Raw genomic sequence first — 26,078 nt, 5'->3', positions numbered from 1 at the left:
GGAGCCAACATAGACAGTTTATGTATTATAAGGGCAATGAACAGTCCTTGAACTCTGCACATACATGTTTGTGTGTTTGTCTATATTCTTTGACTACCGTTGTTGTTCTCTCAGTTATTATTAAGTTATAATATATATATATATATATATATATATCTACCTCTGCTATAGCTTTACAAAATATGGAAAATATGAGAACATAGTTGTTTCACTTGATCTTTTTAAAAAAATGACTGTGGTTAAATGTACATGTCACCAAAATGTCAAGTTTTACAAATTATATTGAAAGCTGCAAACCAATTACAGAAATAAGTGAAAGATTTTGGAAGAAATAGGGTCAGCTTTCTCAAAAGGCCACCCTAGGCCATGGCTTAGGGCGCAGCAGTCAGGTGGGGGACATACAGAAGAAATAACCGAATATTTGCACAATTTTCAATATTATTCTTAAAAGCTTGACTTCTACATATCTACTGCCATCATAGATGCGATAAGCAGCGATCATGGCACAGTTTTGGGGAACAGCTCAGATTACACTAACTAAACAAATATGTGCAAAAAGGGGAAATTGATATTTTGGGAGTTTCCAAAGCTCTCAAATCACTAAGAAAGTCTGTGATAGAACTACGAGGACAGTTCGTTTAAGCGGACGTGACAACTCTCTAATCAACTTTTGTGGGGGGGGGGGGAGGGGGGTGCAGTATTATCTGCTTTGGCCTAGGGTGTAGAAATGTATAAATCTGGCCTTGTTGAAAAAACTTTAAAAAGTCTTCCGTAACTAGAATTCTGAATTGTATTAACTTACATTACACTTCACAGTACAATCGTGAAGATTAATGTTCACAGGGCATTAGTATCCTTTACCGATGGTGGGGTAAATACGACCAATGTAAGAATCACATCTCCTCAATGATATGAAACTCCTTTGTTATGCTGCATTTTCCTAAGCTGATACATTGGTTTTCATGGAGCGCCCTCTACTGGAAAGAAAACAAATGACACAAAATGAACAAATGCACTCATAAGCTAAAATGCCGTGTAATTATAGCAATAATATAGCAACTGCTTATTTTAATGAGATTATTGTCTACGCAATGAATGAATTTAGTTTTCAGCCTGAACAGAAAATACATTTTCTTTTTTATTTCAAATCTAAATTGAGTTTACAGTTTACTTTGCTGCCTCCTGAATTCTCTTGATAATTAGAAGCATACGAAGACTTGATTAAAGCTGACCTGTCAGCAGATCCATGACTTTTATTTTTTTGCCCCTGGCCGGCCTTCTGTTCGCAATGTTCCTTTTAAGCTGTCATATTAACCAAGTTTAAGCTGCTAGCCATATCTCCGTGCACCTAGGAGATACAGTGGTCTGTGCGGCCTTAACAGACCTTTCTTAGTGCTGCCCTTTCATTTGAAGCCAACATTGTTGATCTGGCCAAACATCTCAGAACTCTGGACACCAAGACGAAATCCAGAAAGTCCCACTATGGCTATGTGCACACGTTGCGGATTTCGCTGCGGATCCGCAGCAGTTTTCCATGCGGTGTACAATACCATGTAAACCTATGGAAAACCAAATCCGCTGTGCCCATGCTGCGGAAAATACCGCGCGGAAACGCTGTGTTGTATTTTCCCGCAGCATGTCAATTCTTTGTGCGGATTCCGCAGCGGTTTACACCTGCTCCATAATAGGAATCCGCAGGTGTAAAACCGCAGGTGGAATCCGCACAAAATCCGCAGGAATTCCGCTGTAAATCCGCAGGTAAAATGCAGTGCGTTTTACCTGCGGATTTTGCAAAACCGATGCGGAAAAATCCGCACACGATTCCGCAACGTGGGCACATAGCCTTATAGTAAATAAGGTCTGTCTTGCGCCATGGGTGATCGGCATGCAGGGGGTCCGCCATTTTAACATTTCTGTTAATGTGAACTGAGTCTTTCATTCGCTTGTTTGAAAGAGTTTGGACACAATATTCTGTTACTATTAGTAGAACAATTAAATACACCTAGATATGTTCTTCATTTTTCTTTTTTGCGCCACTTTTCGTTAGCCTCATATTTTAATAATCTGTAAGAAGATGTAAGAAGAAGATATAAATTATTCTGAAAAGTCAGGTAGTTTTCTTGTCCAGTGTATAGCCCATTTCCGGAGCAATCTATAAATGTAGCCGTTAGCAGAACAGGGCTGGTAAGATAGCGAGACCTTGGTTAGATGGTTGGGCTAAGTGCCCTGCTCATCAATACAGAACATATGATAGCAGCTTTATTCTCTGTGTATGATGGGTATGCACTGGGCCTTATTGACATCATGTATATAAGGAACTTGTTCTTCCCACATGCATTGTACATATACGTCCAAAAGACAAACCATTACTGTAGATACAATTCATCAACCTAATTGGTTGCATCTGGTACATCAACGGCAATGCTCAGGATATGGAACCTATTTAAAGAGAACATGTCACCAGGTCTTCCACATATAAAGTAGGTCCAGCACCTCTAAGCCTCTTTACAGCATTCTATTATGCTGTATATATGTCCCTAATTCCCTATGGAATGCACAAAAAATAGCTTTTATTATACTCACAGATGGCACGTCTCTTGACCTGCTTTTTTTTATATGCGTCTTTATCGCTTTTTGGACGCTTTGTCTCTTGTTCGTACATCATGTTTTAAGTAAAGCTGCCTTGTTTTTGATACTTAACGGTATTTTGTTTTGACATAATTTTATTGGTATAGACGTGCAAATTATATGCATTGCGAAAACACACTTAAAACATATGCATTTTTGCATGTGGATTTTCAAAATGTAATGCGAGTCTATGGGAAAATCTGCACATAAAATTCGACGTACTCGCAGGAGAAATTGACCTATTGCAGATATGAAACACGCACCACAGGTCAGTATATGCTGAGTGCATGGAAACACATTGGGCAGGAGATTTCTGTAAATCCCATCCACTTTGTTGGAAATGTAAGACACTGCAATTTTGGCACAACTAAAATACACAATGACAAGAATACACCAAAACCTGATAATGGCACACAGCCTTACAGTGCCAGAAAGTAGATTAGAAATGCAGAATCAGACTAAAAACGCATGTAATCAACACATGTCTGTAGCAATAAAGTTTTGTGAAAGCCAAGTACCAAAAATATTTAAAAAAAAGCAGCTTTATTGAAAACATGATATAACAAAAAGAAACAAAAAATGAAAATACATGTAAATAAACACTACAAAAAACCTCAAGTAATCTAATTTACCACACAGATGCAGGGCCCCCTCATCCCTATCCTAATATGCAGGGCCCTATCTTAGTCATGGTATGCATGGCCCCATCCTTATCCTGCTATGATTGGTCCCCATCCCCATCACCCCTATTCTGGTAGGCAGAGACCCCATCTCCATCCTGGTTTGCATAGCCCCATCCTTATCCTGGTATGATTGGCCTCCATAACCATCCTGGTGTGCACAGCACCCATCAGAAACACATTAAAAAAAATCTTAATCTTAACTTCCTACACTCCGTCGCAGCATCTCGTTCTGAAGCCAGCAGCTGATTTATGCTTGTAAGCAGCACATGGCAGGGACGTCATGTGCTGCTTACAAGCGGAGGACAACTGCCGGAATACTCACTGCTCCTCACGCCGGGACTATGTGGAGTGCAGTGAGTATTCATTGCTCTTTAATAGCAAGAACAGTGTTAGCCGCAGCCACCAGCTTCCTGCAGCTGCTGGGCGTTCACGTGTGCCTGCTACTAATGGGAATGAATATTCACTGCATTCCATGCGTATGAGAGTGCAGAGCAGTGAATATTCATTGCCTTAAGTAACGGGGATACGCAAAAGCCTGGCAGCTGCAGGAAGGCGGCAGCTGCGGCTAACAGCATGTCCGCAATTAAAGAGAAAAGAATATTCACTGCCCTCCATGCCCATGGGTGTGGAATGCAGTGAATATTAATTTCTCTTTAGCCATGGGCATGGGAGAAAGACGCAGCCGCCGGCTTTCTGCCTCCTCTGACCCGCTGCTCCACTACTGCGGCTCCCCCACCTCCCTACCACAACTAGACAGGTACATGCAGAATACACCACAACTAGACAGGTACATGCAGAATATAAGGCGCACCCCCATTTTCCTCCACATTTTTGTAGGTAAAAATTATGCCTTATAGTCTGAAAAATATGGTACCTCTGATTAGAATTGTAGTATGGTTCTTTTGACTCTTTATGTTGCTTTCCCCATGTGTAGGGCATTGCAGTAGCTATGAATAGCTTTTATTATAAAATAAATAAATCCATGGTTACGACCACTAACAAATAACTGACTAATTGTCACTATATCAGTGGTCATAACCATGGATACCTAAGCTACTGCAGTGCCCTGATCATGAGGAAAGAGATATAGTGAATCAGTAGGACTATACTACAATTCTAATTGGAGGTATTTGATAATTTTGTTATTATTACACCTACTACATATAGGGATAAGATCTTGGAGATGGTGTCACGCACAGTGTAGGGAAGATTAAGATCATCACAAAGGGATAAGGGGAAGGGAATCCAACAGTAGGGAAAGGGCGAGTGGAGACCCCTAGGCAGATCATCCTGTCTGCCCTAGGCATCCATATATATGTTTCGCACATATCGACGAGCAGGATACCTAACACCTGCCTTACCATGGCAATAAGCCCTGCATCGGGAAGAACAGGTTGTACACTAGTCAATCCCCACTACCACTAAAGACAGGTGGGATACACAAACAAGTGGAGCACTTAGCTTGAGTAAACTCAGAGAAAAACACAGACATCCTACAAACACCAGAGAGGAAGATAGCTGACTGCTATAGCTCCAAGCCTCAATAGAGAAATGGAAATATCACCAGCAACTTCCATCAGAAAGCTGGGAGTTAAAAACACCCCGGTCCAGGTGTGTTAACTAGAGGTGGGGGAGGTTGTCACTGGATCCTAAAGTCAGAAGGTCTAGGAAGGAGTTTACAAAGCCAACCGCTGAGACCTTCTGCAGTTAGATGCATGGTGACTGTCTGCAGCCTCCGACACCCCCGTGACAGATGGGAATACCCCTTTAAGGCATGATTCATCAAAGCTTTCAAACCAGAATTCTGGCATAAAAGCTTTGAAAATCCGCAAAATTTAGGCGCACTTTCATTTTTGGACTTTTGCCATTCTCACGTGTTTCTCCCACTCCATTTAAACAAGGTGGAGCAGGGGCAGGACAAGTTGCAGCGGGGCATGATCCACAGCTTGCCTAATTTATGATTAGCTGTGGATTTTCCTTCCTCAGAAATCTCTGACCAGAGTTAGATTTCAGTTGTAGTGCGTGGAGGCACACGCCGCTTGTGAGACGCTACTGATTCATAAAGAGGTGTATATACCTCTTCATGAATCAGGAGCATCTGACTCGAGCACGCGCCCTCATCCACACCGTTGTTAACTATGCTGGTCTTGATTAATTACTCCCTTAGCTTTTACACAGGTTATATGACTTATAAGTGTTTTATTTGTGGTTTTCATTTTATACCATTTATTTGTGTATAACATATGGTAGCATTAGTAATGGGTACAAACTAGTAGGACTGCATACTATATAATGACGTAGGGCACTGATTGTGGCTGGGTGTATTTACTGAACATACATTTCATTAGGCCAACATTTTGGATTTTAAAATCATATTTCAAGTGTTATAAAGTATTCTAATTTAGTGAGATAATGACTTTTGGGTTTTCAATGTCTGTAAGTCATAATCATCAACATTAACAGAAGTAAACACTTGAAATACATCACTCTGCTTGTAATGATTCCATCTAATATATGAGTTTCACTTTTTGTATTGAAGAACTGAAATGAATTCACTTTTTGATGATATTCTAATTTAGTAAGAAGCACTTGTACATCTATTTACGTGTTCTGCAGATACATAACCGTAACCATATCCCATAAATATTCCTTGACAAAATCCTGCATATTTCTGTAGTACTGCAAGTGTATTTACTCCAACATAGAAATGTATTTCATTGTTATGGTTTAAAAAGTTTGGCAGCACTTTAGATTTCATTTGTTCCCTAGTTTTCTGTAACATTGTTAAACTGTTAAGAAAAATAAATCACCTGCAAATTGTTTGATTCTATGCCATATATTGTTTGCCAGATATTTTGTTGTTCCTGGGCAAATTGTTAGCATGGATTCATATTGTAAAACATTCACTTGACTTGCCAAGTTTATATAATAAATGCACGTTTTATCCATGTAAAATATTTTCCTTGTTTTAGTCTATGAAAAAGTAGATCTTATGAAGTACTGTTCCCGAATTTAATTTAAGATACTTAAGTTACTACTTTTTATGGTTTGTTTTCCTAATATCTGATTAAATACTTAAGGTACCTTCACACTAAATGATATCGCTAGCAATCCGTGACGTTGCAGCGTCCTCGCTAGCGATATCGTTTAGTTTGACACGCAGCAGCGATCAGAATCCTGCTGTGATGTTGTTGGTCGGGGCTAGAGGGCCAGACCTTTCTTTGGTCGCTGGCTCTCCCGCTGACATCGCTGAATCGGCGTGTGTGACACCGATTCAGCGATGTCTTCGCTGGTAACCATGGTAAACATCGGGTTACTAAGCGCAGGGCCGCGCTTAGTAACCCGATGTTTACCCTGGTTACCATTCTGAAAGTAAAAAAAACAAACGCTACATACTTACCTACCGCTGTCTGTCCCCGGCGCTCTGCTTCTCTGCTCTGGCTGTGAGCACAGCGGCCGGAAAGCACAGCGGTGACGTCACCGCTCTGCTTTCCGGCTGCCCGGCGCTCACAGCCAGAGCAGAGAAGCAAAGCGCCGGGGAAAGACAGCGGTAGGTAAGTATGTAGCGTTTGTTTTTTTTACTTTTAGGATGGTAACCAGGGTAAACATCGGGTTACTAAGCGCGGCCCTGCGCTTAGTAACCCGATGTTTACCCTGGTTACCGGCATCGTTGGTCGCTGGAGAGCGGTCTGTGTGACAGCTCTCCAGCGACCAAACAGCGACGCTGCAGCGATCCGGATCGTTGTCGGTATCGCTGCAGCGTCGCTAAGTGTGACAGTACCTTTACAGGATATGTACTGTATGTAAATTTTCTCTAAGAAGGAATGCTGCAATGAGGCAAGAAATACAAAATTCTGAACCAGCCATAGGTGTTTGATGCTTTTATTTTCTTCCAGTATGTACCATAGGTGAAATTCAAATTAATATTCACTGGTTCTTTACCTGACCAACCATGGTATATTTCCAATGCATAAACTGCTTTATTATCCATACTCCAGTACAATAGAGCAATTAACATATTCATTTTTATATTAACCCCTTTCCGACATCGGGTGTAATAGTACGCCGATGTCGGACACCCTCCCTTTGATGTGAGCTCCAGCTCTGAGCCCACATCTTTTCCGGCACATGTCCGCTAGTGTCTGCATAATTACAATACCGTCTGGAATACCCCCAGCCACACAGTGTTCCTCTTGAAGTATGCATTGCTTACCTTTCGTATTTCCTATGTCATATATATGTTTTGGTGTTTTCCTAAGCGTGCAGCGGTAGGTCCCAAAAAGACCTTTTAATGAGCTCTTCTGGTATTGATCACACTACAATAGTGCTGCAAAAGTATTGAGTTTTATGCGAGTGATCACACTGCCTGTTCATCACTGTTGCCTATGTCCTTGCCAAAGACATTAAATCTGCTGATGGCATATAACTCTGCAAGTCCTGGACTGCAAGTTCTAGATAGACTATACATCTACAGTTCCTGTACATGTCTACACTCTTGGCTCTGTGTGTCTTTGTTCCTCTCTGCACAGGGCACCTCTAATGCACATCCCTGCAGACAAACTGGAGACTGAGCTTTTAGAACATTCGTCATTCTTTAAGAGGGAGGGTGTGAACACTTCTGCCCATCCAGGGAGCTAATCCCAGAGAGCGAAAACAATAAGCCACATGTTTAGTGAGGAGTTGGTGTAGTGACGCTGGGTGTTGTGAATTCTGCTTTTGGGCTCCCTCCAGTGGTTGTAGGTGGTAATGCAGTTGTCTCTGGGCTGCAGTCCTGGACAGGTGTATCTGCTGATTGCAATTCTGACTGGGGTATTTAGGTTTGCAGGACTCATTAGTCCTTGCCAGTTGTCAATGTTTCTTGGGAAGTGTTGGATCTCTGTCTGGCTTCTCCTGCTTAGCTGCCAATTCAGCAAAGATAAGTGTCTGTTTCTTTTTCTATGGCACACAAGGTGTGTGCTTGTTTTTTGATTGTATTCCTGCTCTGAGTGTAGGAATCTCTGGAGTTGCAGATATACGTTCCACGTCTTTAGTTAGATGGAGGAATTTTTTGTATTATCTGCTGTGGATATTTTTGGAAGGGTTTTAATACTGACCACACAGTAACTCTGTCCTATCCTTTCCTATTTTAGCTAGAGTGGCCTCTTGTGCTACATCCTGTTTTCTGCCTGTGTTTGTCTTTCGTCTCCTACTCATAGCCAATATTTGTGGGGGGCTGCCTATCCTTTGGGGTTCTGCTCTGAGGCAAGGTAGTATTCCTATTTCTATCTATAGGGTTATCTAGTCCTCAGGCTGTGATGAGGTGTCTATGGTTTGTTAGGTACACCTCACGGCTACTTCTAGCTGCGGTGTTAAGATCAGGATTTGCGGTCAGTATAGTTACCACCTACTCCAGTGAAAGTTTTCATGCTGCTCCAAGGACACCGGATCATAACAGTACAACTAGCCCATAATGAGTTAAATGCATCTCAGAAGAAGGGAAGAAAGGTGTTGAGCCATTTTTTTTCTTCAGTCTGCTTTATCTTCTCAACCCTCTTTATCTCTGGGTGGCTGAGGAGCTTTGTGCTAGCATGAATGTTCAGGAATTAGCTTCTCGTGTAGACCAGCTTGCTGCTAGGGTACAGGGTATTTCTGATTATATTGTTCACACTCCTGTTTTAGAACCGAAGATACCTACTCCTGATTTGTTTTTTGGTGACAGGTCCAAATTTTTGAGTTTTAAAAACAACTGTAAACTGTTTTTTGCTTTGAGACCTCGATCCTCCGGTGATTCCATTCAGCAGGTTAAAATCGTCATCTCCCTGCTGCATGGCGACACGCAGGATTGGGTGTTTTCCCTGGAATCTGGGAATCCGGCTTTGCTTAATGTAGACTCCTATTTTCAGGCTTTAGGATTATTATATGATGAACCTAATTCTGTGGATCAAGCTGAGAAGACCTTGTTGGCCCTGTCTCAGGGTCAAGAGGCGGCAGAATTGTATTGTCAGAAATTCAGAAAATGGTCTGTGTTGACTAAACGGAATAATGATGCTTTGGCGGCAATTTTCAGAAAGGGTCTTTCTGAATCCGTTAAAGATGTTATGGTGGGGTTTCCCACGCCTTCCGGTCTGAGTGATTCTATCTCTCTGTCCATTCAGATTGACCGGCGCTTGCGGGAGCGCAGAACTGTGCGTGCTGTGGCGTTGTCCTCAGAGCAGATTCCTGAACCAATGCAGTGTGATAGGATTCTGTCTAGAACGGAACGACAAGCATTCAGACGTCAAAATAGGTTGTGTTATTATTGTGGCAACGCTTCTCATGTCATTTCAGTCTGCCCTAAGCGAACAAAGAGGATCGCTAGTTCATTTACCATCAGTACTGTACAACCTAAATTTCTGTTACCTGTGTCCTTTCCTTGATCTGCTCATTGTCATCATTTTCTGTCATGGCGTTTGTGGATTCAGGCGCCGCCTTGAACTTAATGGACTTTGAGTTTGCCAGGCGTTGTGGTTTTCCCTTGCAGCTTTTGCAGAACCCTATTCCTTTAAGGGGCATTGATGCTACACCCTTGGCTAAAAATAAGCCCCAGTTTTGGACACAGGTGACCATGCGCATGGTGCTAGCCCATCAGGAAGATTGTCGATTTCTGGTGTTGCATAATTTGCATGATGCTATCGTGCTGGATTTTCCGTCGTTGCAGGTACATAATCCTGTGTTGGATTGGAAGTCCATGTCTGTGACTAGTTGGGGTTGTCAGGAGGTTCATAATGATGTTCCTTTGATGTCAATCTCCTCTTCTTCCTCTTCTGAAATTCCAGAGTTTTTGTCTGATTTTCAGGATATATTCGATGAGCCCAAGTCCAGTTTCCTTCCACCGCACAGGGACTGCGATTGTGCTATTGACTTGATTCCAGGCTGTAAGTTTCCTAAGGGTCGACTTTTCAACCTGTCTGTGCCTGAACATACCGCCATGCGGAGCTATATTAAGGAGTCTTTGGAGAAAGGGCATATTCGGCCATCTTCTTCAGCGTTGGGAGCGGGGTTCTTTTTTGTTGCTAAAAAAGATGGTTCCTTGAGACCCTGTATTGATTATCGCCTCTTGAATAAAATCACGGTCAAGTTTCAATACCCTTTACCTTTGCTTACTGATTTGTTTGCTAGGATTAAGGGAGCTAGTTGGTTTACGAAGATTGACCTTCGGGGGGCATATAATCTGGTTCGTATTAAAAAGGGTGATGAATGGAAAACTGTGTTTAACACGCCCGAAGGCCATTTTGAATACCTTGTGATGCCATTCGGGCTCACTAATGCTCCATCTGTTTTTCAGTCCTTCATGCATGATACTTTCCGGACTTATATTGATAAGTTCTTGATTGTATATTTGGACGATATTTTGATGTTTTCCGATGATTGGGAGTCTCATGTGGAACAGGTCAGGATGGTATTTCAGATCCTTCGTGACAATACCCTGTTTGTGAAAGGGTCTAAGTGTCTCTTTGGGGTGCAGAAGTTTCTTTTTTGGACTTTATTTTTTCTCCCTCATCTATAGAGATGGATCCGGTTAAGGTTCAGGCCATTCATGATTGGATTCAGCCCACATCCGTGAAGAGCCTTCAGAAATTTTTGGGTTTTGCTAATTTTTATCGCCGTTTCATTGCTATTTTTTCCAGCGTTGTTAAACCTTTGACCGATTTGACAAAGAAAGGCGCTGATGTGGCGAATTGGTCCTCTGTGGCTGTCTCTGCCTTTCAGGAGCTTAAACGTCGATTTACTTCTGCTCCGGTGTTGCGCCAACCGGATGTTTCTCTTCCGTTTCAGGTTGAGGTTGACGCTTCTGAGATTGGGGCAGGGGCCGTTTTGTCTCAGAGGGATCCTGTTGGTTCCTTAATGAAACCGTGTGCCTTCTTTTCCCGTAAGTTTTCGCCTGCTGAACGCAATTATGATGTCGGCAATTGGGAGTTGTTGGCTATGAAGTGGGCGTTTGAGGAGTGGCGACATTGGCTTGAGGGAGCTAAGCACCGTATTGTGGTCTTGACTGATCATAAGAATTTGATTTACCTCGAGTTTGCCAAACGGCTGAATCCTAGACAGGCTCGATGGTCCTTGTTTTTTTCCCGTTTTGATTTCGTGGTCTCGTACCTTCCGGGTTCTAAGAACATTAAGGCTGATGCCCTCTCTAGGAGTTTTTTGCCTGATTCTCCTGAGGTCTTAGAACCGGTCGGTATTCTGAAAGAAGGGGTGGTCCTTTCTGCCATTTCCCCTGATTTACGACGGGTTCTTCAGGAATTTCAGGCTGACAAACCTGACCCCTGTCCTGTGGGGAAACTGTTTGTTCCTGACAAATGGACTAGTAGAGTGATTTCTGAGGTTCACTGTTCCGTGTTGGCTGGTCATCCTGGCATTTTTGGTACCAGAGACTTGGTTGGTAGGATCTTTTGGTGGCCTTCTTTGTCACGTGATGTGCGTTCTTTTGTGCAGTCTTGTGGGACTTGTGTGCGGGCCAAGCCTTGTTGTTCCCGTGCTAGTGGGTTGCTTTTGCCATTGCCGGTTCCTGAGAGGCCCTGGACGCATATTTCTATGGATTTTATTTCCGATCTTCCGGTTTTCCAGAGGATGTCGGTTATCTGGGTTGTTTGTGACCGGTTCTCTAAGATGGTTCATTTGGTGCCTTTGCCTAAATTGCCTTCCTCTTCGGATTTGGTTCCGTTGTTTTTTCAGCATGTGGTCCGTTTGCATGGTATTCCGGAGAATATTGTGTCCGACTGAGGTTCCCAGTTTGGTTCTAGGTTTTGGCGGGCCTTTTGTGCTAGGCTGGGCATTCATTTGTCTTTTTCTTCTGCGTTTCATCCTCAGACAAATGGTCAGACCGAGCGAACTAATCAGACTTTGGAGACTTATTTGAGATGCTTTGTGTCTGCTGATCAGGATGATTGGGTGGCTTTCTTGCCATTGGCCGAGTTTGCCCTTAATAATCGGGCTAGTTTGGCTACTTTGGTTTTGCCTTTCTTTTGTAATTTTGGTTTTCATCCTCGTTTTTCTTCTGGGCAGGTTGAGCCTTCTGACTGTCCTGGTGTGGATTCTGTGGTTGACAGGTTGCAGCAGATTTGGGCTCATGTGGTGGACAATTTGGTGTTGTCTCAGGAGGATGCTCAACGTTTTGCTAACCGTCGTCGGTGTGTTGGTTCCCGGCTTCGGGTTGGGGATCTGGTCTGGTTGTCTTCCCGTCATGTTCCCATGAAGGTTTCTTCTCCTAAGTTTAAGCCTCGGTTTATTGGTCCTTATAGCATTTCTGAGATTATTAATCCTGTGTCTTTTCGGCTGGCGCTTCCGGCCTCTTTTGCGATCCATAATGTCTTCCATAGATCTTTATTGCGGAAATATGTGGAGCCCGTTGTTCCCTCTGTTGATCCTCCGGCCCCTGTGTTGGTTGATGGGGAGTTGGAATATGTTGTTGAGAAGATTTTGGATTCCCATTTTTTGAGGCGGATGCTTCAGTACCTTGTCAAATGGAAGGGTTATGGCCAGGAGGATAATTCTTGGGTTTTTGCCTCTGATGTCCATGCCGCTGATTTGGTTTGTGCCTTTCATCTGGCTCATCCTGATCGGCCTGGGGGCTCTGGTGAGGGTTCGGTGACCCCTTCTCAAGGAAGGGGTACTGTTGTGAATTCTGCTTTTGGGCTCCCTCCGGTGGTTGTAGGTGGTAATGCAGTTGTCTCAGGGCTGTAGTCCTGGACAGGTGTATCTGCTGATTGCAATTCTGACTGGGGTATTTAGGTTTGCAGGACTCATTAGTCCTTGCCAGTTGTCAATTTTTCTTGGGAAGTGTTGGATCTCTGTCTGGCTTCTCCTGCTTAGCTGCCAATTCAGCAAAGATAAGTGTCTGTTTCTTTTTCTATGGCACACAAGCTGTGTGCTTGTTTTTTGATTGTATTCCTGCTCTGAGTGTAGGAATCTCTGGAGTTGCAGATATACGTTCCACGTCTTTAGTTAGATGGAGGAATTTTTTGTATTGTCTGCTGTGGATATTTTTGGAAGGGTTTTAATACTGACCACACAGTAACTCTGTCCTATCCTTTCCTATTTTAGCTAGAGTGGCCTCTTGTGCTAAATCCTGTTTTCTGCCAGTGTTTGTCTTTCCTCTCCTACTCATAGCCAATATTTGTGGGGGGCTGCCTATCCTTTGGGGTTCTGCTCTGAGGCAAGGTAGTATTCCTATTTCTATCTATAGGGGTATCTAGTCCTCCGGCTGTGACGAGGTGTCTAGGGTTTGTTAGGTACACCCCACGGCTACTTCTAGTTGCGGTGTTAAGATCAGGATTTACGGTCAGTATAGTTACCACCTACTCTAGTGAAAGTTTTCATGCTGCTTCAAGGTCACCGGATCATAACAGCTGGGGGTCGGGGATCTGTTGGTGAGGTCCTGGTGCCCCTGTATTGATGGCCTATGGAGATTGGAGATGGCTTGCTGGCTGGAGCTTTTTATAAGTGCTAAGGTTGTGATATCCATTGTTTGGATGTGAGGAACTATCTTAACGACTGTTGTTACCAGCTGGAGCGGCAGACATGTACTACGATCATGGTATGGAGAATGGACTGTGACTACAGACTCTTCTGGCAGGAGATACAAAAGCTGTGGGCCAACCAAAAGTTGGGAGACAGTGGCTATCATCTGATCCCAACCTGGGGAAGTGGAATTATCTGCCCCAGGATTGGATCTTGTTGACTAGGAACATTGCATTGTGACCATCTACCCAAAATTGCTGTAATACCATGGATTTAAGAAATAAAAACATTTGCATTGTTAACCTGCCTAGGTGATTATTAAAATCCACCACCTCAGATATTCACAGGACTATCTTATGATTCTCTACCATCACCTTCTCTCTGCCATCCATAGCCTTGTCGTGATTACTCAGTTGCTGATTCCATACAGTACATCTGCTTAAAAAAAGTGGTTAAGAGGTGGAACAGAGGCCGATCGACTGCACCGTACCTCTTACTTTGGAGATTTCATGCTAAGCATCCTTTTTTTTCTTATACAGATAGAAATTGGCCCTAAAAAGAGGGAGAGGAGTTATGTTAATTACTTGTCTTGACTTTTCTGCCTTGGTCTACATCTTCTTTTAGCCAACACCTTTTTGCAAACAGTACAGCAAACTCCTGTGCCTTGATTCCCTAAGGCATTCACTTTAAGGCCAATTTCGTGTCATGCCTCGTGATTCTATCCGGCGGTCCTATGCTCTTCTATCGGCATCTCTGTCCACTGAGCCACAGCAGGTTATGTCAGTGTCCAGGTGCTGATTACCTGTTGCCTTTGTCCATTCGTTTTGGACAGCAGGTGTTTTTAATTTGTTATCTAGCTTATCGTATCACACTGCAGATGTTACTATTTAAACCAACCTCTTGCTAGTCTTCTCTGCTGGTAATAGTCTTTAGTGGATTCTGCTTGGAGTTCTAGTCCTACTTCTGAGTATGTAGGCCAGTCAGATAAGTGTACTGCTGGGGTTTCTTTTATAAGCTGCACTCTTTCTCAATTTCTTAGGAGGTATGTGATACACTCAACTGTATTTTAAGGAGCCAGATCCGAGTTGTCTTCTCTAGTTCTTACCTTCAAGGTATATCCAGTTTGCACTGAAGCCACTAGCGTCTGCATTACTAGATACTTTAGTCTGTGCAGGGACTGGGTGGGGTTTGTGCAGTTTTTTCATACTTAGATTCTTTATCCCTGTGTTTACTACCAGCCCATTCCATTTCTCCTTCTGCTTGTTTCCTTCCTCCGAAGGAGAAAGCCAATGAGTGGGTATTGTTATGTCCTTGCTCCAAGGGGATCCTCAGGATTGGGTATTTTCTTTGCCTGGTGATTCTCCAGATGAGTCCAGTGTTTTCTTCTGACTCTTTTTTTTCTGTGACGGACTCATTTATGACATGATTGCTGAGTCCATGATTCGCATGTTGGTTCAGGGTAATCGTAAAGTGGAAGATTTCTGCTCTCAATTCAGACGTTGGGCAGTGGAGACATTCTGAAATTACCTGGCTCTCCACAGCCAGTTTTTACAGGGACTTATAGTCAGATCAGAGATTTGATAGTTTACAACCCTTTTATGCTGGAGGAGGCAATGTCACTGGCTGTCCGTTTAGACAGACGTCTGAGGGATAAAGACACATATAAGGCTGTTACTTCTTCCTCTTCTTTGGAAGGCATGGGTGAACCTATGGAAATTGTTGCTTGCCGAGATCCCAATGAGGGAACTGAACTAGGAGCACCAGCTCATTTTTGTTTGTACTGTTGCTATGATTTATTGTAAAAAAAAATCTGAGGTGTAAAGATGCAGGTTCTAAGAGTCTGAAATTATCTCTCATGCATACAACTGTTTTTTTTTTTCTACCAATATCTTTGGACACTGAAACTGTATTTATTGTTACTTCTGCATTTGTAGATTTTGGTTCTACCTTAGATCTCATCGAATGTGATTTCTCTATTGAATTTGATTACAGTATTTCTACACTTGATTATCCCATTCAAATATCAGCAATTGGGTGAATCAAACACCCAAAAACTCCACCCATATGTCCCAAAACCAGTCCCGCAAAATTCAGGTGACAGGTTCCCTTTAAGGTATAGAGTGTCATGGATTGGATGCAACCAATAAACCTCAAATCATTGCAAATGTTTTTAGGCTTTGATAACTATTGATTAAAGTTCATTAACAACTTCTCAGTCATAATTAAACCTCTTACTGATATGACCAAAAAGGGTATTAACATCTCCTCCTGGTCTAATAAGCTTGTGAATACTTTTAACCCCTTCATGACCCAGCCTATTTTGACCTTAATTACCTGGCCGTTTTTTGCAATTCTGACCAGTGTCCCTTTATGAGGTAATAACTCAGGAACGCTTCAACGGATCCTAGCGGTTCTGAGATTGTTTTTTCGTGACATATTGGGCTTCATGTTAGTGGTAAATTTAGGTCAATAAATTCTGCGTTTATTTGTGATAAAAACGGAAATTTGGCGAAAATTTTGAAAATTTCGCAATTTTCACATTTTGAATTTTTATTCTGTTAAACCAGAGAGTTATGTGACACAAAATAGTTAATAAATAACATTTCCCACATGTCTACTTTACACCAGCACAATTTTGGAAACAAAATTTTTTTTTGCTAGGAAGTTATAAGAGTTAAAATTTGACCAGCGATTTCTCATTTTTACAACAAAATTTACAAAACCATTTTTTTTAGGGACCACCTCACATTTGAAGTCAGTTTGAGGGGTCTATATGGCTGAAAATACCCAAAAGTGACACCATTCTAAAAAATGCACCCCTCAAGGTGCTCAAAACCACATTCAAGAAGTTTTTTAACCCTTCAGGTGCTTCACAGCAGCAGAAGCAACATGGAAGGAAAAAATGAACATTTAACTTTTTAGTCACAAAAATTATCTTTTAGCAACATTTTTTTTATTTTCCCAATGGTACAAGGAGAAACTGAACCACGAAAGTTGTTGTGCAATTTGTCCTGAGTACGCTGATACCTCATATGTGGGGGTAAACCACTGTTTGGGCGCACGGCAGGGCTTGGAAGGGAAGGAGCGCCATTTGACTTTTTGAATGAAAAATTGGCTCCACTCTTTAGCGGACACCATGTCACGTTTGGAGAGCCCCCGTGTGCCTAAAAATTGGAGCTCCCCCACACGTGACCCCATTTTGGAAACTAGACGCCCCAAGGAACTTATCTAGATGCATAGTGAGAACTTTGAACCCCCGGGGGCTTCACAAATTGATCCGTAAAAATGAAAAAGTACTTTTTTTTCACAAAAAAATTCTTTTAGCCTCAATTTTTTTCATTTTCACATGGGCAACAGGATAAAATGGATCCTAAAATTTGTTGGGCAATTTCTCATGAGTACACCGATACCTCACATGTGGGGGTAAACCACTGTTTGGGCACATGGTAAGGTTCGGAAGGGAAGGAGCGCCATTTGACTTTTTGAATGAAAAATTATCTCCATCGTTAGCGGACACCATGTCGTGTTTGGAGAGCCCCCGTGTGCCTAAACATTGGAGCTCCCCCACAAATGACCCCATTTTGGAAACTAGACCCCCCAAGGAACTTATCTAGATGCATATTGAGCACTTTAAACCCTCAGGTGCTTCACAAATTGATCTGTAAAAATGAAAAAGTACTTTTTTTTTCACAAAAAAATTCTTTTCGCCTCAGTTTTCATTTTCACATGGGCAATAGGATAAAATGAATCCTAAAATTTGTTGGGCAATTTCTCCCGAGTACGCCGATACCTCATATGTGGGGGTAAACCACTGTTTGGGCACACGGCAGGGCTCGGAAGGGAAGGCGCGCCATTTGACTTTTTGAATGGAAAATTAGCTCCAATTGTTAGCGGACACCATGTCGCGTTTAGAGAGCCCCTGTGTGCCTATGCATTGGAGCTCCCCCACAAGTGACCCCATTTTGGAAACTAGACCCCCCAAGGAACTTATCTAGATGCATATTGAGCACTTTAAACCCCCAGGTGCTTCACAGAAGTTTATAATGCAGAGCCATGAAAATAAAAAATAATTTTTCTTTCCTCAAAAATGATTTTTAGCCTGGAATTTCCTATTTTGCCAAGGGTAATAGGAGAAATTGGACCGCAAATGTTGTTGTCCAGTTTGTCCTGAGTACGCTGATACCCCATATGTGGGGGTAAACCACTGTTTGGGCGCACGGCAGGGCTCGGAAGGGAAGGCACGCCAATTGGCTTTTTAAATGGAAAATTAGCTCCAATCATTAGCGGACACCATGTCACGTTTGGAGAGCCCCTGTGTGCCTAAACATTGGAGATCCCCCACATATGACCCCATTTTGGAAACTAGACCCCCAAAGGAACTAATCTAGATGTGTGGTGAGGACTTTGAACTTCCAAGTGCTTCACAGAAGTTTATAACGCAGAGCCATGAAAATAAAATAAAAATTTTATTTTCTCTAAAATGATTTTTTAGCCTGCAATTTATTATTTTCCCAAGGGTAAAAGGAGAAATTTGACCCCAAAAGTTGTTGTACAGTTTCTCCTGAGTACGCTGATACCCCATATGTGGGGGTAAACCACAGTTTGGGCACATGTCGGGGCTCGGAAGTCAAGTAGTGACATTTTGAAATGCAGACTTTGATGGAATGCTCTGCGGGCGTTACGTTGCGTTTGCAGAGCCCCTGATGTGGCTAAACAGTAGAAACCCCCCACAAGTGACCCCATTTTAGAAACTAGACCCCGAAAGGAACTTATCTAGATGTGAGGTGAGCACTTTGAACCCCCAAGTGCTTCACAGAAGTTTATAACACAGAGCAGTGAAAATAATAAATACGTTTTCTTTCCTCAAAAATAATTTTTTAGCCCAGAATTTTTTATTTTCCCAAGGGTTACAGGAGAAATTGGACCCCAAAAGTTGTTGTCCAGTTTCTCCTGAGTACGCTGATACCCCATATGTGGGGGTAAACCACTGTTTGGGCACACGTCGGGGCTCAGAAGGGAAGTAGTGACTTTTGAAATGCAGACTTTGATGGAATGGTCTGCGGGCGTCACGTTGCGTTTGCAGAGCCCCTGGTGTGCCTAAACAGTAGAAACCCCCCACAAGTGACCCCATTTTGGAAACTAGACCCCCCAAGGAACTTATCTAGATATGTGGTGAGCACTTTGAAGCCCCAAGTGCTTCACAGACGTTTACAACGCAGAGCCGTGAAAATAAAAAATCATTTTTCTTTCCTCAAAAATGATGTTTTAGCAAGCAATTTTTTATTTTCTCAAGGGTAACAAGAGAAATTGGACCCCAGAAATTGTTGCCCAGTTTGTCCTGAGTACGCTGATACCCCATATGTGGGGGTAAACCACTGTTTGGGCACATGTCGGGGCTCGGAAGTCAAGTAGTGACGTTTTGAAATGCAGACTTTGATGGAATGGTCTGCGGGCGTCACGTTGCGTTTGCAGAGCCCCTGGTGTGCCTAAACAGTAGAAACCCCCCACAAGTGACCCCATTTTGGAAACTAGACCCCCCAAGGAACTTATCTAGATATGTGGTGAGCACTTTGAACCCCCAAGTGCTTCACAGACGTTTACAACGCAGAGCCGTGAAAATAAAAAATCATTTTACTTTCCTCAAAAATGATGTTTTAGCAAGCAATTTTTTATTTTCTCAAGGGTAACAGGAGAAATTGGACCCCAGTAATTGTTGCCCAGTTTGTCCTGAGTACACTGATACCCCATATGTGGGGGTAAACCACTGTTTGGGCACACGTCGGGGCTCGGAAGGGAAGGAGCACCATTTGACTTTTTGAATAAAAGATTGGCTGGAATCAATGGTGGCGCCATGTTGCGTTTGGAGACCCCCTGATGTGCCTAAACAGTGGAAACCCCTCAATTCTAACGCCAACACACCCCTAACCCTTATCCCAACTGTAGCCGTAACCCTAACCACAACCCTAACCCCAACACACCCCTAACCCTAACCACAACCCTAATTCCAACCCAACCCTAACCCTAAGGCTATGTACCCACGTTGCGGATTCGTGTGAGATTTTTCCGCACCATTTTTGAAAAATCCGCGGGTAAAAGGCACTGCGTTTTACCTGCGGATTTACTGCGGATTTCACCTGCGGATTCCTATTGAGGAATAGGTGTAAAACGCTGCGGAATCCGCACAAAGAATTGACATGCTGCGGAAAATACAACGCAGCGTTTCCGTGCGGTATTTTCCGCACCATGGGCACAGCGGATTTGGTTTTCCATAGGTTTACATGGTACTGTAAACCTGATGGAACACTGCTGCGGATCCGCAGCGGCCAATCCGCTGTGGATCCGCAGCCAAATCCGCACCGTGTGCACATAGCCTAATTCTAAAGGTATGTGCACACGCTTCGGAAAACGCTGCGGATCCGCAGCAGTTTCCCATGAGTTTACATTTCAATGTAAACCTATGGGAAACAAAAATCGCTGTACACATGCTGCGGAAAAACTGCACGGAAACGCAGCGGTTTACATTCCGCAGCATGTCACTTCTTTCTGCGGATTCCACAGCGGTTTTACAACTGCTCCAATAGAAAATCGCAGTTGTAAAACCGCAGTGAAATGCGCAGAAAAACCGCGGTAAATCTGCCATAAATCCGCAGCGGTTTAGCACTGCGGATTTATCAAATCCGCTGCGGAAAAATCCGCAGAGGACCAGAATACGTGTGCACATACCGAAACCCTAACCCTAACCCTACCCCTAACCCTACCCCTAACCCTAACCCTACCCCTACCCCTACCCCTAACCCTACCCCTAACCCTACCCCTAACCCTAGCCCTAACCCTAACCCTAACCCTAACCCTAGTTCTAACTCCAACCTTAGTGAAAAAAAAAAAAAATTCTTTATTTTATTATTGTCCCTATCTATGGGGGACAAATGGGGGGGGTCATTTACTGTTTTTTTATTTTGACCACTGTGATAGATTATATCACAGTGATCAAAATTCACATTGGAACGAATCTGCCGGCCGGCAGATTCGGCGGGCGCACTGTGCATGCGCCCGCCATTTTGGAACATGGCGGCGCTCGGGGAAGAAGACGGACGGACCCCGCCAGGATCGGTAAGTATAAGGGGGGGAGATCAGGGCACAGGGGGGGGGAGATCAGGGCACGGGGGGGCGTCGGAGCACGGGGGGGGAGGGATCGGAGCATGGGGGAGAGTGATCGGTGTGCGGGCGGGTGGATCGCTGTGCGGGGGGGTGGATCGGTGTGCAGGGGGGGTGGTTCGGAGCACGGGGGGGATCGGAGTGCGGGGGGGTTTGATTGGAGCACGGGGGGGTGTGATTGGAGCACGGGGGGAGCGGACAGGAGGACGGGGGAGCAGAGCACAGGACGGAGGGGAGCGGGCCACAGATCGGGGGGCTGGGGGGGCGATCGGTGGGGTGGGGTGGGGGCACATTAGTATTTCCAGCCATGGCCGATGATATTGCAGCATCGGCCATGGCTGGATTGTAATATTTCACAATTTTTTTAGGTGAAATATTACAAATCGCTCTGATTGGCAGTTTCACTTTCAACAGCCAATCAGAGCGATCGTAGCCACGAGGGGGTGAAGCCACCCCCCCTGGGCTAAACTACCACTCCCCCTGTCCCTGCAGATCGGGTGAAATGGGAGTTAACCCTTTCACCCGATCTGCAGGGACGCGATCTTTCTGTGACACAGCATATGCGTCACAGGTCGGATTGGCACCGACTTTCATGACGCATACGCTGTGTCACAGGTCGGGAAGGGGTTAATACTTTGAAAACAGCCTTCTTGAAGACCATTGCCCTCAGTCAACTCCTTGTGGTTAACTTGCCTATTTTGGTGGAGGTAGATGCTTCTTCTGTGTCGATATCTGTCATTCTCTTGCAAAAGAGAGATGGTTACCGTCTTCCTAGTGCTTTTTTTCTCAGAAATGTTCACAAGCCGTGTCTAACTATGATATTGAGGACAAAACTCTTGGCAGTTAAGAGAGCATTCGAAGAATGGAGACATTGGTTGGAGGGAGCTAGACATAAGGTAACGGTCTTTACGGATCATGAAGTCCTTCTATATATTGACACCGCAAAACGTCTTGATAGTAGTTAAGCCCAGTGGGCATATTTCTTTACTCTCTTTTTAGCGTCGGAAGTCCCTGGGTCTAGGAAGGACAAAGCTGATTCTTTGTTATGTAGTTGTGTTCCAGAGCTGAGGGACAAGAATCCTTTCAAAATTCTCAGCAAAAAGGTGGATGTGGATGCTGTGAGGATCGATCACACACAATGCATTCAAGATCAGGATGGTGCCCCGGAGAGCTTACCCGTGAACAAGCTTTTTGTTACGCATGGATCTTCTTGACGAAGTACATGATTCTGTGTTGGCAAATCACATGTAAAGTCATTGATGATTATGTCTGGAAGTGCAGTGTTTGTGCCAGGGCCTTAGGCGAGTCTCGACAAGCCTCAGCAGGTTTTCTCATGACTTCCCATCTCAGCCCTGGACTCACTTGTCCATGGACTTCGTCACCAGTCTGCATATTTGGGGGGTAATATGGCAGTGTTGGTGGTGGTGGACAGTTTCAGCAATGGTTCATTTGGTTCTGCTGCAGAAATTTCCAACGACTAAAAATCTGGCTGCGTTGTTTATCTCGCACATTGTTATATTACATGATGTCCCTAAAAACATTTTTTCTGACAGAGGAGTCCAGTTTTTGGCCAACTTCTGGTTTTTGCCCCAAATTAGGTATTAAGCTTTCATTCTCCTCACATTACCACACCGAAACTAATGGTCAGACAGAGAATGAATCAAGAGGTTGAACAGTACTTAAGATGCCTTGTTTCACGTAATCAGGAGGATTAGGTTTAAATTCCAGAAATTTGCATAAATTTCCAATGTCTAAAAATCTGGCTGCATTGTTCATCTCACACATTGTTATATTACATGGTGTCTTTAAAAATATTATTTCTGACAGAGGGTCACGGTTTTTGGCCATCTTCCAGCTTAATTTTTGCTCCTGATTAGGCATTAAACTTTCATTCACCTGAGGTTAACCCCCGAGATTAATGGTCAAACAGAAAGAATATATCAAGAGCAAATGTCCAAATCCCAAAATAAAATAACAGATGGCACTCACCATTCCATAAATGTTCTTTATTTGGATATTACATAGAAACAATGGCAGGAAAGTATGAAGTGGAAATGCACTTGACGATGGCTGTTTCGCGCTAGTATGCTCTTCTACGGGTCCGTAGAAACGAATACTAGCACAAAACGGCCGTCACCGGTGTGTTTCCACTTCATACTTTGCTACCATTGTTTTTAGGTATGGTAATACCCAATAAACAACATTTATGGGACGGTGAGTGCCATCAGCTATTTTAATTTGGGATTTGGACATTTGCTCTATTACCTTTACATAGTGAGAAATAAAAGAAAGAATATGCAGCCATAAAGTCCCATAAAATGTAACCTTTATTGAGTAACATTAAAAATACCAAAAAGAACCTCACTGGTGCAAATAGGGGAACACATATGTGTAAATGACCATGGAAAATGGGCCGAAACACAAACACAAACCCTGCTATATCATACTAGTAAGCCACATTGAGATGGATATCCATAGCTGCAAAAACAAATATTGGACTAGTGCCACAGCTTTAATAGAGATAACATCAGCCATCAGGCATAAATAGATTACCGAATATATGCAGGATAGGTAAGTAACTGGACCCGACCCCGAAGCGCGTTTCAGAGCGGGCAGCTCCTTCCTCAGGGGCACATGGTGTAGCACCTGAGATCCCAGAGTCTGTATCTATTTGAAGCCCTGGAGCGGTGCAGCTGTGCCAAGCTTTTCTGTTCATTACCACTTTGAATGAATCAGGAGGTCGAACAGTACTTAAGATGTTTTGGTTCATCTAATCAGGAGGATTAGGTTGAATTTCTACCTCTTGCTGAGTTTTCTCTCAATAATAGTACCTCTACAGTTAGCGGTGCCTTGCCTTTTTTTTGTTGTAGAGGTTTTCATCATGTGTTGGGGAATTTTTCAGAGTTGCAGATCTCTGTACCAGAGGAGTGAGTGGAAATTTTCTTCACCTTGATTAAGGTATGGAAGGAGGTTGAAAAAGTTCTTTTGGCGACTTGTGATTAGGTCAAGAGAACTGCTAACCAAAGACATAGGATTGCTCCTATTTTTAGGGTAGGAGAATTTGTGTGGTTATCCTCAAAAACTGTACCTCTCAAAGTACCATCTAGAAAATTTGCTCCCAAGTTTGTCTGTATAAGGTAATTAAGATCCTCAATCCTGTGACGATCAAACTCCTCCCAGTGGCATGAAGGATCAATAATTCCTTTCATTCCTCTTTGCTTAAAAGGTTTGAGGGGACACCTAGTCCTCGGGATACTGTTAAGATGGATTTAGAGGAGGATCAGGAGTTTGAAGTAGAGAGAGTTTTGGGTTCCAAACGTGTCAGATGCCAGCTGCAGTATTTGGTTAAGTGGAAGGGTTACGGCCCAGAAGACAAATCCTGGGCTAAAGAGGAAGATATGCATGCAGATCGTGTCATAAAAAAGTACTGGCAATGATATCTGGGAATGGGGATGTCGGCTGGTCCAGTGACCTATTGTGGAGAGGGGGTACTGTCATACCTCGGGATTCAATCCAGCGGTCCTGTACTCTTCTGTTGGCGTCTCTGTCTGCTGAGTCACAGCAGGCGCTGACATTAATTACCTTTTGCCTTTGTTCATTCTTTTTGGACAGAAACAGTTTATCATTTGTTATCTAGCCTGTCCTATCACACTACAGGTACTACTATTTAAACCTACCCCCTGACAGTCTTCTCTGCTGGTGATAGTCTTCAGTGGATTCTGCTTGGAGTTCTAGTCCTACTTCTGAGTTTCTAGGCCAGTCAGATAAGTGTATTGCTGGGGTTTCTTTCTTACCTAGCACTCTCCCTCGATTTCTTAGAAGATATGTGATACACTTGATGACCTTTTAAGGGAGCCAGGTCTAAGTTGTCTTCCCTAGTTTTTACCTTCAGAGTTTATCCAGGTCATGCTGAAGCCGCTACAGTCTGTGTTACTGGATACTAAAGTATGTACAGGAATCAGGTGGGATTTGTGCAGTTTTTTCATGCTTAGATTCTGTATCCCTATGTTTACTACCACGTGTGCATGAAACTCAGAAGCTTATGTGCTGTCTGAGTTTTCATTGAGCTTTGTATTCAGTTACCGTGTTCTAGAATTTGCCATACTATCCATTTCCCTCAGCTGGCAATCATCTCTTCAGTGAACTGTTATTTATCATCTATTTCCAGCCTTGCAACGCTGGAGTCCTGGGATCAAATCCCACCAAGGACAAAATGTTCTCCCTGTGTTTGAGTGGGTTTCCTCCGTGTTCTCTGGTTTCCTCCCACTTTCCAAAGACATACTGATAGGGAATTTAAATTGTGAGCCCCATTGGGGACAGCGATAAAAATGTATGTAAAGCGCTGTGGAATATGTTGGCACTATATAAATAAAGAGATTACTATTATTATTATTATTATTATTATTATTATTTCCTGGCTCAGACCTGTATTTAATTCTTCATCTGCATTAAGCATAGCAAACTCTTCCTTGGTTCTGTTCACACTGTAACACTGCTACAGCAGTGTATATCCTCTCTACAAGCAAGTATTCAGTTTGCCTTTCTTCATGATTGCCTATTTGCCTGCCAAAAGCAATGGGTCTGCTGATACCATGCAACTTTGCCTTTAACCATTTGTTTGCTTGTAGTCCTGGATTGATTATACATCTATAGTTCCTGTGCATGCACACTCATTCATCTAGCTCTGTGTTTTTCTGGAGTTTATCTGCCTGCCATCTTGCATACCGAGTTGGCTTGGTCCTGGCAGATTCATGTGCCAACAGGGAAGTCATACCTGCTATGCCATTGTCTTTAGTCCGTGTTGCTCACCCTGACCTATGGCTTAAGGTACCTTCACACATAACGATTTCGTTAACGATATCGTTGCAACGTCACGCTTTTTGTGATGTAGCAACGATCCCGCTAACGATATCTTCATGTGTGACAGCGACCAACGATCAGGCCCCTGCTGGGAGATCATTGGTCGTGGGGAATGATCAGGACCTTTTTTTGGTCGCTGATCACCCCGCTGTCATCGCTAGATCGGCGTGTGTGACGCCGATCTAGCGATGTGTTCACAGTCAGTGCGGGGAGCTGATGGTGGGGGACGTGACAGACATCGGAATGTTAGTATGTAGTGTTTTTTTTTTTACT

The 26,078-nt window shown here is 43.4% G+C and overlaps 1 protein-coding gene across 3 annotated transcripts in view; it reads right to left on the bottom strand.

Moving 5' to 3' along the window:
• Positions 1-26,078, bottom strand: part of LOC138638300 (P2Y purinoceptor 13-like) — a 273,462-nt gene that overhangs the window by 98,615 nt on the left and 148,769 nt on the right. The window contains exon 1 of one of the 3 annotated variants that reach the window (XM_069727507.1): positions 803-976. The exons of the other annotated variants lie outside the window; for them this stretch is intronic. The gene's annotated coding sequence lies outside the window, so the exon portion shown is untranslated. Of the gene's footprint in view, positions 1-802; positions 977-26,078 lie in introns of those variants that run through there. 3 annotated transcript variants of the gene reach the window in all.

This window comes from Ranitomeya imitator, chromosome 5 (genome assembly GCF_032444005.1).
Source record: "Ranitomeya imitator isolate aRanImi1 chromosome 5, aRanImi1.pri, whole genome shotgun sequence".
Taxonomy (NCBI): Eukaryota; Metazoa; Chordata; class Amphibia; order Anura; family Dendrobatidae; genus Ranitomeya; species Ranitomeya imitator.
The sequence above is the reverse complement of the archived record's forward strand: the minus strand, read 5'-3'. Positions and strand labels throughout refer to the sequence as shown.